The 7,960-nt window shown below is 37.7% G+C and overlaps 1 long non-coding RNA gene across 2 annotated transcripts; it reads left to right on the top strand.

Moving 5' to 3' along the window:
* Positions 1-6,243: 6,243 nt before the first annotated feature.
* LOC149577458 (uncharacterized) lies at positions 6,244-7,485 on the top strand. Of its 2 annotated transcripts, none has more exons than XR_016363512.1 (4): positions 6,244-6,433; positions 6,572-6,851; positions 6,967-7,054; positions 7,176-7,485. It is a non-coding gene; the product is annotated as an uncharacterized LOC149577458 (long non-coding RNA). The 2 variants fall into 2 exon arrangements; XR_016363510.1 differs by having other exon boundaries at positions 6,560-6,851.
* The last annotated feature ends 475 nt before the right edge of the window (positions 7,486-7,960 follow it).

Below are 7,960 nucleotides of genomic sequence, written 5' to 3'. Positions count from 1 at the left end.
CCCATTGCACTCGTGTTATCCCCTTGCTCCTGATTCCATTTGTCCTAAGGGTTCATGCACTCAACCATGGTGGTCAGTGCCTGCAAAGCCTATGCCATTCGCTCTTGTCCTATAACCATGGCTCTGAAAAATTCCCTTGTTTCCTGATCCTCATTTTTATTGTCTTATTTTGGTGGGCTACGCTCTTGCCTGTCACGGGCATGGTGTCTAGCTACCTAATAAAAACTTGTTCCCTATCAACAAAGCTTGCTTGATAGTGAAAAAATGTGTGAGAGCCAACCCCAAGTGGCTTGTGATTGTTAAACCCTCAGGATGGCAGGATTTAGCTATGATACCAATGTAATATCCCTTGCCCAAACTGACTAATTTTAGCTCAAGGAATACTGTCAAACACGTATATGCTACCTCTCAATGCTAAGAAATTTAGAATGTTTGTAAATGATATTACAATGCCTTTTACAATGAACTAATATGCAAGTGTAGTTCTTTGGTATTTTCAATGCATATACATGGAAATTAAATATGAAATGCATACCTACAACCAACTATCATTTTGACAAACAAATGACATTCAACTATTATTGATGCAATACAAGGTAGGAGAATCTCCAAAGGAGATTTCCTAGCCCCCAACAAATAACCACATAATGGAAACACAATACCAATGCAAGATTTGATATCAAATCACAACTCTTTATTCATAGATATAACTAATTACATGTAATGTGCAGGGTTGTAAGGCCTTCCTGGTTACAACCAAATACAAAGCAAGTAATAGTTTTGTAAGATCCCTGAAGATCCAATCCAAAACCTAGCTAGTGTAGATCCACACTCTAGTAGAAACCTCCAAGATCTCAACTTGTGCTCACAAGCCACCAAGCAACCTCCTTGTTTCTAAACCACAACCACTAGCTCTTCTCCAACTTTATCCAAGATCCAAGTGTAAATTGCCTCACATTCGGTGCTCTATCCACACACTCACAACTCTACCACAATCTTTCTGTAAACTGCCTCACATTCGGCGCTCTATCCATAGACTCAGGGAAACTCACCCTTCAGCTACTCTCTAGACTCACTCCTCTGAAATAAATGAATCACTTCGTGAATGAATGCCTAAAAGACTCCACAAGACCCCCTACTTATACCCAACTAAGCCACAAGTCAACCTAGCAATTACAAATTAAAATAAACCCCTTACATTAAATTTAGGTCGAGCCCCAAGTCAGCTACAAAACTAAATTAAAAACCCATATAGAAATTAAATATCAAAAGTCGGCTCACAGACAACTCGGCATCCACAGGGACCAAGACCAAGCTGAGTGTTAGCAAAACCAAGCTGAGCACTAGAAAATTCCCGAGCATTACTGAGCTTGCAATGCAAATTGAGCACCACAGACCATGTCAAGCTTCCAGACCATGCCAAGCTCCAAGACCATGCGGAGCTCCATAGACCATGCTGAGCTCCATAGACCATGCCAAGCTCCCAGACCATGCTGAGCTCCACTCCTTCAACTAAGTATTAGTCCAAGCACCCTCCAAAGCAACTACTGAGTGTCCTTCTATGAACTCCAAAGTAGTCACTGAGTAAACCCAAGATGCTCCTGCATTAGACTCCCCAAGTAAATAGAAAAGTGTGTCCCACACTTTGATGCCCAAAGAAAGATCAACAACCGTCTTCATCTTTACCAAAGGCTTCCACTCCAACAAGGACAAGAAAACCAATCTGCACATCATCCACATCTGCATCACTCTGTCAAACACCAAAATTTCAACCACCTAATCAACATGCTCACTCCCAAGAACAAAATGAACATAATGCTTCATCAACAAACCTTCATCCACATCAACAACTAGTGAATCCACACCAACAAAAAAAAACTCCACATCAGTAGCAACAAAATTTGCATCAACAACAATATGAAGATCTCCATCAACACATGCCAAACTCACAACACCAACAATCTCATTGCTCACAACAAGATGCTCTACAATACATAACTCACCATCAACAGCAACCAGATCATCCATGACCAAGTGCTCTACAATCTCCACGTTAGACTCAACTAACTAATCATGAAAACCAATCTTCATCCCAACATCAACAATGTTAGGAATATCCTTAGCAACAACCTCAAGTTGCTCTGTAGGTTTTGTATTAAACTCCACAAACTGATCAAAAAAACCAACCTCTTCCACCTCGACCTTGTCATGCCATCTTCTCTCATGAACAAGTCTTATAATCGGCCAGACAACTCTCTTCTGGATCGGTAGACTCCAACTCCACAAAGATCCACGAAATGCCTTCCTCACCCCATCCTTAACTTGATCAGCCAAGCTAGCTTCAAACTAAGTAGACATCTCATAAAACCTCCTCTCCACCACATCACATAGATTCACAATCATCTTAGGGTCCAATCCTCTTAGAGCCATCTCCCAAGATCTTTGTAAAGCCTCTGCAAAAAATTTGTCCCACACTCCTTTATGATAAACCCAAATTGTTTGCAAGTTAGATCACAACTTGCCACCTCATACAAACAATTAGGAACCACATCACAAGTCCAAGACCATGGATCTGCAATACACAAACTCTCTATGATCATGCCTCAACAAGATCAGTCTTCCATATTCACATCCATCAATCCATCTGCAAGTCCTTTGCAATTGCAAGTCAGAACCACAAATTGCCACCTCACAACCAAGAGATCTAGGACTCCAGAAAGAGAATCCACCACCAGATCAAGATCAACTCAAATCTACTTCTCCAACCCAAGTCTTGGTGCAAACTGCCACAACTTTGGCCATCTGTCTACACACCTAAGAACAACTCTCACTCTAATACCTTCTAACACAGTGCAAGGCAGGAGAATCCCCAAAGGAGATGTCCTAGCCCCCAGCAAATAACTACACAATGAAAACACAATACCAATGCAAGATCTGATACCAAATCACAACTCTTTATTCATAGATATAACTGATTACATGCAATGTGTCAGGCTGTAAGGCCTTCCCGGTTATGGCCAAATATAAAGTAAGTAATAGTTCTACAAGATCCCTCAAGATCCAATCCAAACCCTAGCTAGTCCAAATCCACACTCAAGTAGAAACTTCCAAGATCTTAACTTGTGCTCGCAAGCCACCAAGCAACCTCCTTGTTTCTAAACCACAACCACTAGCTCTTCTCCAACTTTATCAAAGATCCAAATGTAAACTGCCTCACATTCAGCGCTTTGTCCACAAACTCAGGAAAATTTTCCCTTCAACTAATCTCCAAAATCACTCCTCCAAAATAAATGAATCACTCCGTGAATGAATGCCTAAAAGACTCCACAAGACCCCCTACTTATACCCAACTAAGCCACAAGTCGACCTAGCAATTACAAATTAAAATAAACCCCTTACATTAAATTTAGGTTGAGCCACAAGTTGGCTACAACACTAAATTAAATACCCATATAGAAATCAAATACCAAAAGTCAGCTCATAGACAACTCAGCACCCACAGGGACCAAGACCAAGCCGAGTGTCAGCAAAACCAAGCTGAGCACCAGAAAATTCCCAAGCATTAAACCAAGCTCACAATGCAAACTGAGCACCATAGACCATGTCGATCTCCCAAATCATGCCAAGCTCCAAGACCATGCTGAGCTCCATAGACGATGCCGAGCTCTCAGACCATGCCGAGCTCCAGTCCTTCTTCGATTGAGTATCAGCCCAAGCACCCTCCAAAGAAACTACTGAGCCTCCTCCCATGAACTCCAATGTAGTCACCGAGCAAACCCAAGATGCTCTAGCATCAATTATGCTAATCATATATGCTATTAGATGGATATTTCGTCAAACAAATGGTATGCAACATGTATCTCCTTTATTAAATTCATTCTCATGAGCTTACAATAATGACTACGGTAATGCCAAAATCTGATTCTAAATTATCACAACACAATCATATGCTTAAAAATTACAATGCTAACTACTAATAGTTGCAAGAGGAACCTGATAATAGTGATGCCCAAGAATGGAAATGAATCAAACATAAATATTGTAGCACGACATTGTGCATGTAGTAGCCAAATTGTATCCTCCAATTTAAGCACAAATAGAACTCCATAATGAAGCTCTCCTGAATGCCAAATTCAATGGATATTTCACCACCTCAAATGGCTACAACACTGAATAGTTGACGTTCTCCAATGGCTGACTGAAACCAGAAACCTTAGTTTCTTCTCCCAAGTTTATATCAAGTGCAATTCACAATAATCAGATGATAAACAATAAAGCTCTCACCTCTATTTATTCTCTTCCTTCACCCTTCTAGAAGGAAATAAAATATTATTTAATTGCATTCTCTAGAAGCTTCCCCCTTTCTAATATAATAATTAGTTGTATTTCTAGAAAATGCACTCTCTAGAAGCTTCTCCCTTGCAATACAATTATTAATTATGCTTCTAGAAAATTAAATTAATCAAATATAAAGTCACCTTTTTATTTTAATTTATTTAATGAATTTATAAGAAATTAATTTAATCAATTTCTCCTTATTTCTCCACTTAGCCTTTGGAGAATGTAAAGGCTAAGAACTCCACTGAATTGTTAAAAAGATGGGGACATTACATGAGCTATGAGCCTTTATCAGGACTTAAGGCCCGAGCTCTAGGTTCCTTCCCCTTCTCCCCACTCTCTATTATTGTTCTTTTAGATTATTGGTTATCGAAGACATCCAAGATAGTGGAACTTGTATGCTACAAGATCACTATCTTTCTCAATTTCTTGATCCCACCAATCCTCTTCCCTTTACTTTGATTTTCTTCCCTTTTGGGTGTTGACCCTTGGGTGAAATCAAGACTTGATATTTTAGTTTTAAGGCACTTACAACCTCATTCATCTTAATTTTACTGCTCATTATGCTCCCTTAGTCATGTCCTTGATCTCATGTACCACCTAAGACTCAATCCTTCCTTCACTATTTATCTTGAGCCTTCTCACTTTCCCAAGCCTCAAGGCCTATAGTCCATATTCTATGTGGAATACTCTATCAAGGAAGCTTAAGATCATCACACTTATTCTCTTACCCATATTTCTTCATATTTTTGCTTCCTATCTTCTATCAAGTTCTCTTTACACTGCCAAATTATCACTTTGTGATTCATTTCAGACCCTAATCCCTAAAATATTTTCATTCCCCAACCTTGCCTCTCCCATGTTTTCCCTATTGTACATTCTCTCTTGGTTGGATTGATCATTAACTCTTGTCTTCGTATCCATGGTTCAACTTTGTCTTTGACTTGAAAAAATATACCACATGTCTAATGTGTCTAGAACACCCTCAAGTACTATTTCAATTACTTCCTATCATGACAATATGTCTTATCCATTATTGATAAACCATTTTATACATTGCAAATCATTCTTGGATTAGATTGTGTAAGTATTATTTTGCATCAACATTTTGAATCATTCTTTGTTATCAGGATGAAAGAAAGAGAACACAAGGGGAAAAAATGATTGCGTGTGAGTTTTCAAGGTGTCATACAATGCTTTATGAAATTGTTTTGCTTCTATAAATGGTTGTGTGTGAGTTTTCAATCATTTCAAGAAGCATAATAGTGTAAATTCTCTATCATTAATGCTTCATGAGTACAAAAATCATTTGTGCCATGCTTTCATATTGTAAATGACCAATTAATAATGCTCACTTGGTATAGGTCCATGCTACCAATAATGCTATCTATTGAGGTCCCTACAACTCTGACATCCTTGTATTGCATTTTTCCTAGTCAATTTGTATTGCCCATGAGATTGAATGAATCCCACAAATCACATCCACACATCCATTTTCCTTCCAATATTTTCATATGACTATGTATACTAGATTGCAAGATTAAATATACTCCTCCCAATTATTAGAATCAATATGAAGTGAGATTAAATTATGTTATTGACTATTATTTTTGAATTTATTTAATTAATCCTTTAAATTTAGCTCTAACAAATTTAGGTAAATTAAACATCATATTGAAATCTTACATTTTAATTAATAAATCAATAATTTCAGCATTACTTTGAAAATAAAGGTATATTTTTTCTGATTTTATATAAATTCAATATCATTTTAATTTCGATTAAATATCATACATTTTAATTAGTAAATAAGTAATTTCCGTCTTTTTTCGGTCCAACGGCTTTAGAGAAAATTACAGTTGTTCAGCTTTAATTTATGATTTTTTTTTGGCAATTTAGTGGCAGTTCTATTTCATTCAGCCAATTTCGATATTTATGACAGAGGAGCTCTCGTCTCTGTTTGATGAATTGAAAAGAGTAGCTTCATATCATAAGGGATTGTAAACCAGAAAATTCTTGGAGGAGATCTCTGACAGGGCATTTGAGACTTCGTATGGAAAATTGCAACAAAATGGGGATTTCACACTATAAAATGGTGAGCAGATTTTCTTTTTCGTAAATGCGATCGTGCTTACAGTTTCTTGGGTTATTTCTCGTCGCTTGTTTGCATATTGGGAGGGTTTGTTTGGTTTTCCTCTACCTTTACTGATTTTAATTATAGCTTACATGTCAGAGATGTAGAACTTGAGACCCCAAGATGGGAATTCCAACTAGAGAGCCTCGAAAGAAGAAAAATAAGGTGAACGTCAGAATTGTAATGATAGAGCCTCTTCTTTTTTCGAGCAATTCGAGACTCTAATTCTCTTCATTTATTTCTTTCGGAAGGGAAGCTGGGTGGTAGGGTTTGTAAGGAATCGAGGGAGGATTATTATAGAGAGCTTAAATCATTAATACACGCGCCTGTATCAGAATACCAACAATGTGCTGGAAGGATGATGAGTGGCGACACACAGGTAACAAGCACACCATCTATATATCCTTTTAGTAAAATCTGAATTTCTTCTGTAACAAAGATCTTGCTTATGCGTCACTCTGAATCTTAACTATTGTTTTCCTTATATTTTGCAGTTTTCTGACTTGATTGAACTAAGGCGAAAGAAAGAGAGGAATTGTTGTTTTCCTGGTAATTTTGGACTCAAATGGGCGTTCATTTAGAGTGAGGCCTTTTTCATTGGCTCTTGTTTGCTTTTGAATGACATTTTTGAAATCAATTCAGACTTGAGTTGAGGAAGAGGGGTATTGCAGTCTAACAAGATTATATTGGTTGTTTGTTTCAGAACTCAGTGGGTTGTTGATTTGCGTACTTCTCATCACTCATATCTTTCTTGAGGCCAATCTTCTGTGAAGGAATGTTGTGTCCCACATATGAGTGCCTCTGACGTCTATCAAGCGTGCCAGTTGTGCTGTACATTTCTAAAATAGGAAGAAAAAGATCTCCAACTGATGAGTTCAAACCCACTCCGATGCCATTTTTGTGAATCAGCTATGATAGCCATCTCTGGATTAACAGAGGAATTAAAACTGAACTAGATTTATGGATATTCCCCCTTTGTGACATACCAATGACAAATGACTCTCAGTTGTGCATGCACTTTGTACTGTGGGATACATCCAATTCAGTTTTTATTCTATTGTCTCATTTGCATATGCTAATCATCTTCTTGCATTTTCACAATAATTTAATAGCAACTTTTTGATCATTAGATGCATCTTTTAGTTCACATTTCTACAAGGATAAATATGCTACCTAATCCTATGCATTCTTTAAAGCAGTTGCAACCAAAGTAACCAGAAACTCCTCCGCCCTTCCTTGGCCATGCATATCACCGTATCTGTATTCGTATCTGTATCGGTTACAGATACGATGTGGCATGGATGCACATTGGATTCTCTACCCACATGTGCCCAAAAATCCATAGTTTTCAACTGTGCCAAATACTATGTGTTTTGATTTTCTAAAATATTGCATGCACTTCGTACTGTGGGATACATCCCGTTCAGTTTTTATTCTATTGTCTCATTTGCATATGCTAATCATCTTCTTACATTTTCACAATAATTT

This window comes from Cupressus sempervirens, chromosome 1 (assembly GCF_028749045.1).
Source record: "Cupressus sempervirens isolate cs-2001-9-10 chromosome 1, ASM2874904v1, whole genome shotgun sequence".
NCBI classification, from domain to species: Eukaryota; Viridiplantae; Streptophyta; class Pinopsida; order Cupressales; family Cupressaceae; genus Cupressus; species Cupressus sempervirens.
Note: the sequence above shows the minus strand (reverse complement) of the source record. Positions and strands in the feature narration are given on the sequence as shown.